General features: G+C 48.1%; 1 long non-coding RNA gene across 1 annotated transcript; it reads left to right on the top strand.

Moving 5' to 3' along the window:
- Positions 1-6,786: 6,786 nt before the first annotated feature.
- On the top strand, positions 6,787-10,863 carry LOC131424519 (uncharacterized). Its single transcript, XR_009227686.1, has 2 exons — positions 6,787-6,983; positions 8,246-10,863. It is a non-coding gene; the product is annotated as an uncharacterized LOC131424519 (long non-coding RNA).
- Positions 10,864-12,547: the final 1,684 nt, after the last annotated feature.

The following is a 12,547-nucleotide window of genomic DNA, read 5'->3' as shown; positions in this document are numbered from 1 at the left end:
GGCATAATGACAAGTTCTTAATCAGTGACACGAGGAATGGGTTAAAGGTGCCGCAGCAGGTACTAAGATCAAACAGAAGAATGAACCTCCTGCATGGGCCCAGATGGTCCCAAGTGGTCCATAAGCCCATTAATAATTGAACCTATCCTTCCTGATGGTTTGGTTGCAAGGTGATTCAGGGAGTGACAAAATGGTGTCAATGATACCAGAGAGAGCTTTCTGTGGAATGTGCTCTCTAATATAGCAGCCACTGGCCACATGCAGCTACTTAGCACCCAAAATGCAAAATTGAGATGTGCTGTACGTGCAAAACTCACATGGACTTCAGAGGACTTAGCACCAAAATAAAGAATGTGAACTTTCTCATTATTACTTTTACATTGATTATACATTGAGGTAAATAAAACACATTATTGGTTTCACCTGTACCTATGAGAACATTTGCAATTATATATGTGGCTCACCTCATACTTCTACCGGGAAGGGCAGTTCTACACTATAAATTAAGCTATTATCTGTACGTGTCTGAAGATACAAGAAATAATAAAAGTTCTTTAAAAGAATTGGATGGGTCTATACACAGGGCATAGGAAATAGGCTTAGTTAGACTCCCACCTACCAACCAGGTACCTACGTCCTTCCCAAGTATCTCTCCAACCTCCAGATGTCTGGCTCCACATCACCAAGACTCAGCCCTGAGAGTCCCATCTCCTTCTGTCCTGAGTGCACACCCCAGCTTACTGCCACATGCTGACTCACCTGATGTGGCTCTCCAACTCCAGCCCCTGCGCCCCATCAGAGGTGCTGCCCCGCCTTCCCCTTTTCAGCCCAACTCTAACCCTCCTCTGCCATCAGCCTTCCTCCAGCCTTCCTGGCCGATCTGGGGCTGTGGCCTACAGTTCATTTGAAGCTGGGCAAATGTGTGAGAGGCAAGTGAAGTACAGCATCAGGGATGGGAGAGCTGCTGGGGCCAGGCCAGATCCAGCTGTCTCTTCTCTACCAGCAGAACAACTGAGCATTGCAGACAAAAAGCCCAAGTTCAAATGCTGGCTCTCCTCTCACTCCCTAGTGACCTTCAGTCAAGTCTCTATCTTCTGTGAACACCAGAGTCCTGCAAACAAGGACAATTATAGGGCCTACACAGAGGCGGTATGGCAAGAGTGGACTGAGTTGTGCACAACGACCCTCCTGCCCTTACTTCTCCCCATGGAGGGGACAGGAGAATCCTGGTAGCCAGTGGGGTGGGAGCTACAGGACTGCATGGTGGGGAGGAAGCAGACACTGACCTCGGATGTCCCTGGGCAGGAGGGGTGGCCTGCTTGGGCCTGTGCTGCTCTGCCACATGGCGCTGGGGAAGGTGAAGCTGACTTCAGGCACGTGGAGTGTGTTCTCATCTGAACAAAGACAGGACGATATCATTATTAGCACTACCCAGTGATTCCTGGAAATCAAACTGAAGAATGGACAACACATACCAAGAAGTCACCCCACGTCAGGCTCTGTGCCTAACCCCTCCTTGGGACTTCCCCAGGGATTGTTTTTCTATGTGAACCCCTGCACTCTGTCCTTCAAGAAGTCTCCCCAGCCCAGCTTTTGGTTCTTGTCTCTTCCCATCAGCAACTGTGTTTCCTTCTCCATCCCCTCTTGCTCTTGGCTGGTGGTTACATGGCAGAGAAGAGGACTCGCTGGGTTTATTGCACATACTCAAATTAAAAAGGAAGCCAGGGGGTGGGCTGTGGGGAGAGAAGGGCATCTCTCCCTTCCATCCAGTTGGGTTCCCACTTCCTCAGGTCTCTGCCCAACATCACCCTACAGAGAAGCCCCCTGAGTGTCCAAGCCCAAGTCGCGTTGTTCTACACTCTTCCTCCTTGTCTCATTCAGCTCTCGAAACTCATTGGGCCAAGATGCCATCTGGGAGCCCAGCCTTCTGCAAACACTGTACATCTGTGATCTTCCAGCTCCCCAGGGGACCTATGTGCAGTGAAGAGCTGTCTGGCCCCTGCCAAGAAGGGATACCTGGTCTGCCCCACCTCCTGCCAGCCCTTTCTGTACACCAGAAAACACAAGTACATTCTTTCTTGAAGCACGGCAGCCAGGTGGAGAGAGCAGCACTGGCACCAATCTTAACCATGCCATCAATACCTGATGTGACCCTAGAGATGTCACTTCTACTCTCCAGGCCTCAGTTTACCCACCTGAACCAGCTGGGCTACAGATCTTGAAGGACCATCCAGCTCTTAACTTTTTGATCACAGAACCCCACAGCTGTAGAGCTGAGAACCCTGGCCCCACAGAGACTGTGTTGGCACCACTGAGAAGGGCATCGAGCCACTTCCTGGGGAGGACAGCAGGAATTCGGCCTGATCCTGGAGAAGCAGCCCCTTCCTGCCCACTGAGAGGGCCAGTGCAGACTACTCTTGCTTATCTGCAAAGTTGGTCTTCTTTTGTACGCAGATAGCATGAGATGATCTTAGGGAACAGCTCTTTGTTCTTCTATCTACCACACGGAAAGCTCTATTGTCAGGGAGCTCTTGAAATGAAATAAAATGGCACGATCTTGGGTTTTCTTGAGACATCCCCAGGAAATCAAACAACAAACAAACAAAAGTATAGAGAGAGAAGAAACAAGTTGGGTGGTGGGTACATGGAGATTATTGTAATTATTGTCTCAGCTCCTGTCTATGTTTAAAAATTTCACAATAGTCTGTTGGGGAAAGAAAATGTAATTTTTGATCACATACAAACACATCCCCACAGGCTCATTTCTAGAGGAGATATGAATACCCACCCACCAGGCTGAGCCGTTACACATAATTGCACAGGCATTTTTAAGTCCCTGATCCAGGAAGGGGCTATCATGGACACCCCCTGGCATGACTGGAGCCTGGCACTGTGTACTGCCTGTCAGCTGGGAGTGCTGGGGGAGGCCAGCCCCATCCCTGACTCCCAGCTCCCACTCTAGGCCACTCTGTGTTCTCTGTGACTTTTCATTGTTTTAAGAGCATATAATGGGAAGGGGGCTACTCCTGAAAACAGAAAATCCCATAAAGAACATTTTGTTTTTAAAAGTGTTTCAAGTTTGGAGGGTGGGGAATGGTACTACAAGCTGGGCATGGAGGCTCATGCCTGTAATCCCAGAGGCTCAGGAGGCAGAGGCAGGAGGATCTCAAGTTCAAGCCAACCTCAGCAACTTAATGAGACCCTAAGCAACTTGGCAAGACCTTGTCTCAAAATAAAAAATAAAAAGGTGAACTTGGTTCCTAAGTTGCATCCACAAGCCCAGGTATGCAAAAATATGTTAAGAAACATGAAAAACATCTAAACTCATCAGGGAAACAATTCTGTATAAATTTCGTCTACTTTCTTTGGTGGTTTGATTATGGATTTAACAATCTGCATTTTGCTTGAATTGGGGGTCTGACATAGACATAGAGATACATGATGGGAGAGTTTGGGCTCATAGAAGGTGAGAATGAAGAGGACTTGGCTTCTCCCGGTCCTATTCTTCACTATGCATAGCTTACATAATGGAAACAGGAAAGCATCCTCTGAACATGCTCATTCTGCTCCTGCTTGTTAGAGTCTGTAAACAAGTCAGGATGGCGCCTGGCATTTTGCCAGAGGGAGTGGTTTGTGAAGTAACGCCAGCGAGCCATTAAGTGTGGAGATTCCTTATTGGTTGACTGCTGTATCTAGTTTATGCTAATTAATAAGCTGTGTGGAATGTATAAATACCTCTATTGTCCTACAATAAATGGCTTCCACTCCTGCTGTATCAATCTACACAAGTTCCTAGTCACCCCCAGGTTATTTTGCTGCAGCCGGACTGCGGCACCTGCTCATGCCCAAAGACATGATCATGTGACATGGTGGTTTCTATTAAAATCTTTGACTCACCTAAAGCTGGGTAAAAATAGCTTGATAGTTTTCCCCCCACAATTTGGTATCAGTTTTATATATAATTCATTACCTGTTTTTTTAATATTTATTTTTTAGGTGTAGAGGACACAACACAATGCCTTTAGTTTTATGTGGTGCTGAGGATCGAACCCGGGTCCCGCCTGTGCTAGATGAGTGCTCTACCACTGAGCCACAATCCCAGCCCTCATTACCTGTTTTTTACAGAAACAATTAGTTGTATATAAAAATGTGTAGAGGAAGAATACAAGTTCAGTGTATTAGATAAAGGGGAATGACCGGAAGGAAGAGGGATAGGAGTAGGAGAAACAGAGGAACAAATTGGACATAACTTTCTTATGTACCTATATGAATACACCACAGTGAATCTCACCATTATGTACATCCCTAAGAACTGGAATCCTAATTAGAATATCGATACATTTCATGCTTGTATAAACATATCAAAATAGATTCTACTGTGATACATGACTAAAAGAATTAAAAAATCCCAAAGATATGTATATTCTAATATCAACTATGTATACTTTTTCCGTGGATTAAGTTCATTGTGTCATTTAAAATATTTTCTTTCCATCCTTGTTTAAAATAAATACTAAAAATATTTTTAAAAGGGGGGAACTGACGGTGTGGCTCATAGTTAAGTGCCTTTGAATTTAATCCCTGATACCAAACACACATACACACACACACACACACACACACACTGCTGATGACTTCATTCTGTCAATTTTGTCATCAGGATCAAACACTTCTGAAGTGCCAAGCTGCATGTCTGTGGCAAGGTGGACAGTAAACCTGGCAATGTCTGCTTCCACTGTCCTTGAAATACCATCCATAACCCCCCAATGTGCACACCCTCTGATCCAGAGACCACACCTTTATAAAGTAAAAACAAAAGGACATGGAACTGTGGTCATGAACTAGCAATCTGGAGCCAGTTCACCTGGTTTCAAGTCCCAACTCTGCCACTCCCAGCCATGTGGACTTGAGCAAACTCCTCAACATCTCTGTGCCTCAGTTTACTCATCATATAACATAGAGGGGGCCATTCCTTACCTCACAGGACTATTATGAGGATAAAGATGCATCCTGAAGGGTGCATAGCATAGTGCCTGGTGCAGTGTGTGCTCAGTAAATGGGCACCATCATGTAACCCCCGGGTCAGCTGGTGCTCCCAGCCACCTTGGTGAGGAGGAGCTTGCTCTACTTCCTTACAGTCTTCTGTGGGTTGACACTTTGAATCACATCCTCAACCCTTCTTATTTTTTATTTTGAGACAGTCTCTTCTGTCTCAAACTTGCCATCTTCCTGCCTCAGGCATGCACCGCTGCCCCTAGCAAAATATAGCATTTTTTAAAATACAGAACTAGCTGGGTACAGTAGGGCACACTTGTGGTTCCAGTGACTTGGGGAGCTGAGGTAGGAGGATCACAAGTTCAAGACCAGTCTCCAACTTTAGCAAGATCCTGTCTCAAAAATCAAAAAGGGCTGGGGATACACCTCATGGTAGAGCCCCCTTGAGTTCAATCTCTAATGCTGCAAAAATAAATCAGTAAACAAAAATATAGAACTAAGCCATTGGTCATGAGTCACGGTACCACCAAACTTGTACTGTATTCTCAAATACTTGGTCTTGACCTCTGCTGCAGGTCACCACGTTTGCGGTGGTGATGAATCACACATAGCCCTGACTTCCTGTAAGGGGAGGGGCTATTCACATCAATGGCAGAGACAGGATACTATTCTTGGTGACTACTTCTGGGTGGTAGGGTTCATAAATGGTTCTTCTCATGTATAATTTTGATCTACGTAGCAAAATAAAGTTAACTGTTTTTATCATAACACCCAAAGAGCCACCCTCTGACCTCACTAACTGGCCTTTAGGACAGGAGCACAGGCACATAGAGTTGGGGACTACACCCAATCTCAATCGCCATCTGGAGAGTCGGCAGGCTCAAGGCGAGCCCACGGCCCCATCTTCAGGAAGCCAGTGGCCCCAGCTCACCGGGACAGCTGATCACGGGGCAGCCTTTCATACTTTCTAAGATGCTCATGTGGAAGGAGGGACAGTGTCATAGGATACAGAAAAAACTGACATGCTGTTTTCTGCCTTGGATGCCATACCTGTGTGGAAACTGAGGCTGGGTTTTATCTTGGAGGCCACGGGGACAGCAGGGAGAAAGCTTTTTCCTGGCGACTTTGACTGCTGAAGGTGCGCTGGGGGCAGCTGGCTGTCCACCAGGTGCTCCACAGAGTGGGGCTGAAGTTTCTCCTGCAGGAAAGGTCACACAACAGGTGTGGTGTGGAGTGAGGAATGGGTGCTGAAGGGACAGGATGGCAAGGGGAGCACTGATTAAACAGCTGCCGTGTGACAGACTGTTGTGAGCCTCTAGGTACAAAATGTGCAGAATTCCTACTAATCTCCTCAGTCCCCACTGAATGAATAAATGACCCTTTTCTAACAGTGAGTCCCCCTTTCCCCTTATAAAGTCCTCTAGCAGTGGGAATTTTCGTCTAAACCCAGGGCAGTGGTCAGTTATGTTCGTCAACCTGTCTGGGCCACGGAGTGCTCAGATACTTGGCTAAACATTATTCTGGGGGTGTCTGGAAGAGTGCTTCTGGGTGAGCGTAACATCTGGATGAGAAAAGCAGATGGCCCTCCTAATGTGGTGGGCCACCTCTGATCACGTGAAGACCTCAGCAGAACACAAGGCAGGCCCTTCCCCAAATAAGAGAGAGTTCCTCCAGCTGGGCCATTGACTTTTTCCCACCCTTAGCCTTGAATTCAGACTGACTCTCTGGGGCTTCCAGCTGCTGACTCAGCCTACAGATTTGGGGACTTTCCAGCCTCCATGATCACCTGAGCCAGTTCCTGGTAATAAGTCTCAATCTCTCTCTCGAATGGAACATGGACACATGTGATTCAAGATCACATATGAGCTTGAAACTGCTGAGGGACAGGTGAGGAACTGGGGCCTCCCGTGTCAACCATGACTCAGTGTCCCTGACCTGCCCTCCTGTCCTCCTCCAGTGCCCTAGCACCTACCGAATGCACGCTCCAGGTAAGCGAGGGTGAGCGTTTCCTCCTGGACTTCCTTTCCATGGAATGGTCCCTGCGTGGGCTGGCATGGGGCCAGCTCCTATCTGCCAGGGTGGGGTCAGGGGTGGTGCTGGGCTTCAGGTCTCTGGAATCCAGGGTTGCCTCCTCTAGGAGGTGGCGGGAGGAGCGCCTGCTGTTGCCCTCCCAATCCTGTGCTTTGGAGCGTCGGCTGGCTGCAATGAGGGCAATGCTTTTGGTGCCCAGGGCCATCTCCTTGAGCACCTGGGTGCTCAGGGCTAGGCTACCAGCCTCCCCTGTTGGCCACAGGGTGCCCAGCTCCACCCCAGCTGGGGGGTACACCTTGGACAGCAGGCTCTTCATATTCAGGGAGCTTGGCTTCTGTAGGAAGGCAATACCCACAGAGTGGTCAGAGGCCCTAGATGGGACTGTTGTCCCCAAGTGTCACTACTATCCCAGAGCAGACCTGGAGACAATGACTCCAGGTAGGTAGTTTATAAGGGGGAAAGATACTGGGGAGTAACATGGTTAAGGAGGGTGTGTGACTAGACAGTGCCACTCTGGTGATTGTGCTGAATGTGTGGGACACCCCGGAGTAAGACTGGCACTCAGGTGTGGGGTCCTGCCACCACAGGGAGGGGCTCCCAGGGTCACTGACCAAGAGTTCTCCAGGCAGGAGTTCCCCAGCACTTCTGCACTGCAGAGCGGCCCTGCAGCGCCCCGTGGCGTCAGGGGATGGGGCGTCCTCACCATAGCGGGCAGCAGTGGGATGTGTCGGAGCCTGCTCATTCATTCTGTTCGTAGTCATAACGAGCACTAATAGCTTTTACGTAATTGCTCGTGGGAAAAGACCAAATCCCTGACTTGCAGGGATTCTCCTTCACCAAGCCCACCCCCTGCAAGAGTCTCATATTTGCCATTCTGTCTCTCACTGTCCGCCCCTCCCCAACCCCTAGAGAAAGAGGAGACTTGTTGCTTTCTGGGAGCAAAGTTAGGCTGGTCTACACAATAAAGAGAAGCAGAGAAAATGGGAGAGAAGAAAGAAAATTCAAGCCATATAGAGAGAGGCTCAAAAATAGGAATAAGAGGGCAGTGAGAACGAGGAGGCACCAAGTATGTCAGGGCAAGGGGTGGGCGAGGAGTGGGCCTGGTCAGCCTTCCTCAAGAGACACACAGGGAAAGGAGAGGCACTGCTCCCTGAGTTGTTAGACTGCTTTTTCTTGAACTTGGCACCACAATAAGACCCTTATGTTCACCATTTTACAGGTGAAGAAACAGCACAGAGACGTGCAGTAACTTGTCTGAGGTCACAAAGCTAGCAAAGGATACAGTGCAATTTGAGCCCAGATCTGGCTGGTTCCTGAGCCCCAAAGTGCCCACACCCCAGAAAAGCTAAAAAGCAAGTTGGGAGGACACAGGAGCACATTGATGCTTTTAACTCCTTCATTCTTGTAATCCTTTTCATCACCCCAACCTACTATGAGCAAAGGAAGATCCTGCAGAGCCACCACAGCCAGCCGCAGGGGGAAGAGCCAGTTACTTCCAGTACCTGTGTCTCATTTTCTTACTTTGTAAGCTGAGGAGAAAGATGGCCTCATCGCCAAGTGGGAGCAGCCAGCACTAGGGTGACAGGATGCCCCCAGTTCACATCTGCTCAGGACCTGGGGGGACCTTATGCAGAACTAGGATCTCTGTGGGTGTTCTTAGTTAAGGCTCTCTAGAGGAGGGCATCCTGGATTCAGGATGGGCTGTAATCCAGGGACTGCAGTCCTTACAGGAAGGGAAAGGCAGAGCCACAGGAAGACGTTGGGGAGATGGGGCTGTGTGGCTGCAGCCAGGAACCACCAGGAGCCACCAGGCAGGAAGGCTCCTCCTCCGGGGCCTGGGCGGGAGCACGGCCTACCAGACACTTACCTTGGACTCTCAGCCTTCGGAACTCGAGAGGATGTAGCCCTGTGTTTGATGCTGGACCTGAAGCAGCCTCAGGACACTGTCACAGGCTAACCTCTAGTGTTGTGCAGGCTACCATCCTGATGGTTGCAGGAGGATGGATGGCCCTCCCTCTGGATGCCCCACCCATTCGCCCCTGGCCCTGTGCAGCTCTGGTTGAGAGTGTGAGGGTCTGCTGGGGAGTGAGGAGCCTCTGCACAGTCCAGGCCCCACTGAGCACCGCACACCGACCTCATGGATGGGAGGAGTCAGCAGCACTCGGAGGGACGGTGGAGGGAGGAGACAGTCTTGCTTTCCTGGCTTTTTCAATGGCGTGGCTTTTGATGACGTGTTACCATCACTGTGGATGAAGTGGAGGCACAAGTAGGACCATTGTGCCCTCTGATACATCCAGGGACCAGCCTGAGCCTGAGCCTCGGCTTCTTCTCTGGCCGAAAGGCTGTGGCCCACACATGGGGGCAGAGTGGTGGTGTCATGCACCAGGGCACAGTGGTGGCTGTGGCCAGGCTTCTGTGGTAGGAGCCAAGCTGAGCTCATTCACCTGACATTATGCACTGGTCACCTACTGTAGCCATGCCTATCCCTAGGACCAGGTGCGCACCGTCCTTGGCAGACTAGGCCCTGTCCCACACTCCGTCCAAGAACACACCACCCAATGGGCAAGCGGTTAAGACAATAAAAAAGTGAGCAGAAGACCCACCCACCTCAGGACAGGTGAGGCACAGTGAAGATATCTGCCCGCTGGGCCCCTCTTGATCCTGCACAGACCTTCATAGACCACTCCCTTGTCGCTAATGACAGGGAGGTCTTGGTCACTCTGATAAGCTGGCTCCTGGTAGGCCTGGCTACCAAACTTGTGGCCAGAAAGTTTGGGACTTTGGGCCAGTGGACTTCCAGTGAGGGGAGAAGGTTAGAGATTGATTTTAGTCACTTAGCCAAGGAGATAGCGACCACACCCACAAATGAACCCCGGGGCTCTGAGGTTCTGGGTGGCTTCCTGGTGTGAAAGGTGAGGTTCAGGGCTGGCAGGGCCTGACTTCCAACACAGCTGGCATTCCAGCTGCACACTCACTCCTGCGCACATTGGACACTTCACTGTGCTCCTGTGCACAGCTCGGAGGGAGCTCAGCCCAGACTCACCACAGTCCTGGCTGCTCCCAGGTCTGGCTCTGGGGAAGGGAGGGGAAGAAAGTTCCCGCCGCTGCTCGGGACAGATCTGGGTGCAGATGATTCCGAGGGCCATTACGGGTCCAGAGAAGAACTAGCGGTTCCTGGGGCCGTTATTGCTCCCGAGGGGGCCGAGGCGTGGACGCTAACAGAGGCCCCTGCTGCTCCCAGGCCTCCAACCTGCCCTCGCCAAACAGGTGTGCTCCAAGGGCCCAGGCCGCGCCTCCCTACAGGTCCCAGATCCTCCTGCTCTGACTCAGCCTCCAGAGTCATGCCTGCTGTGGCGCTGCCGCCCTCGCCTAAGCTCCATTCCTTATATTGTGGTTTTTGTTTTTGTTTTTTTGTTTTTACTGAGCTCTTACATGACTTATCTGGTGTTACCATCCTAAATAAATATTTTATTAAATACAGAATGAATTGTTTGTCCTACAAATTAACCTTTTGAACATCCCATGTTGTGGTTTGTTTTTCATTGGGCAGCAAAAGCTCTATAGGGCTGCAAACATTTCACTCAACAATCTGTAAAACTTTATGTATTTTGTGGAAAAAATATAATTCTGGATTCCTGATTTTGCCATTGTATTGATTTGTAATATTGTTTTGATTTATGTAAAAGTACTCGACTTTGGGGCTGGGGCTGGGGCTTAGTGGTAGGATGAGTGCCTAGCATGTGTGGGGCACTGGGTTCAATCCTCAGCACCACATAGAAACAAATAAATAGGGGTATTGTGTCCATCTACAACTAAATAAAAAACAATTTAAATGTTTATGACTTAGTTTTTATGTGATGCACCATCAATATAAAAGTGTTGAACACTAACAGTGCTTACCACAAGGAGAATGTAGTATTTTTGCTTCCTGCATTAAAATGTTGGAGGAAGGGAGCCGGATGCGTTGTATGTGCATTTAGTGTGGGTCATAACATCTTTCTAAATTGACAGTATAATTACATAGTTTAACCTCATTTTATTTTCATCTCTTGCTTTGTGTTCTTGCTTTGTGTAGCAGTCTGTCTTCCCAGCATCCTAATCTTGGTTTAGTGGCTGTGGTCTGTCTCCTCTTCCTTCTGAGTGTGAAGGAAAGGTGGGAATCCAGCGGCAGTAGGTCCAGCAGACCCTTTGCTGCCCAGACTGGGGAGTGGGTGGGCTTAGTGGGGCTCATACCTGTCTTTGCACATGTAAATCAGACAAGCTGGGGTCACTTACCACAGAGCAACATGCACAGAACAAGAACTGGAACCTCAGAATGTCAAGCCACCTGTAGTCATTATTCCCACATAAAAATAAAATTGTCTAAGAAGTCAAAACCATTTCATGGTGAACCAGGATGACATCTAATTAAAGGAGGGTGCCTGAGCTGGAGTGCAGGACTAGCCAAGTCGTCCTGTGTTGGAAACAAAGGCCTTGCCTGTGGGACTCCCCTTATGAAGCCCTGTTTCAGTTACTTTCATTTCTTTCCTTTTTTTTTTTCCAGTAAACATTTCTTTAATCTTTAGATTTCTTTTTATAAGAACCCAGTTCAACACATCTGTAATTCAACAATATAAAGAGAACACAAATATCAAAAAACCTACCTTTCCTTCCTCTTAATATATCCCTTATTAGCTTGAGGTAGGACTTATTTCTCTGAAGATTCTGTTATTAAGTTGCTGTCAAAATGGAACTGAATTCCTATGTGGAGCAGTGGCATACCTAAGTGAAACATTAGAAAATAAATAGCTAATTCAGACTTTAAAAAGTACATGATTGAATCATGTGATAGCAAAGTTATGGTCTTATCCAGAAAAGCTACTTGGAAAAGGTAATTTTTAAAGGGTAACATCCTATGAATTGTCACTTACAAATGGAATATAAGCAAAGGTACCAGTGAACAAGCAAAGTACAACTGCCTCAGTCCCATAAGTAGACTTGAGTGTGGTGAGGCATAAATAAAGTCTCCAATGAATAGTATCGTTTTTGCTGTGAGAAAGAAGGATGAAGGCTGGAGTTATAGCTCAGTGTGAGAGCACTTGCTTCACAAGTGTGAGGCACTGGGTGTGATCCTAGCACCACATAAAAATACATAAAGGCATTGAGTCCATATACTACTAAAAATTTTTTTAAAAAGAAAGAAGGATGAGTATACTATGTAATTTGTCTAGCACCTATGGAGGATGTGACATCTACATAAGTAAATTTTCCACATAAAATTGAAGTAGCCTTGTGCAAGGCCCTGGATTTGATCCCCAACACTAACAAAAACAAAAAACTTTGAAGTTGGTGTTGGGATGGGCAAAAGGTGTGACTTATGCAGTTGAGGGGGAGAAATAAAGAATTCCACTTGCTTCTGCCCTTTTCAATGCTTTATTCACTCAAATCACTCAATACAATTTCACTCTATAGGTTCTTAATCAAGAAAATGATAATCCTTAATTCTCGGCACTGCAATAGACATAACCAATTCACAGCAAAC

Source organism: Marmota monax, unplaced genomic scaffold (genome assembly GCF_021218885.2).
Source record: "Marmota monax isolate L192 unplaced genomic scaffold, Marmota_monax_Labrador192_F-V1.1 WCK01_AAM20220418_F8-fsc00338, whole genome shotgun sequence".
Classification (NCBI taxonomy): Eukaryota; Metazoa; Chordata; class Mammalia; order Rodentia; family Sciuridae; genus Marmota; species Marmota monax.
The sequence above is the reverse complement of the archived record's forward strand: the minus strand, read 5'-3'. Positions and strand labels throughout refer to the sequence as shown.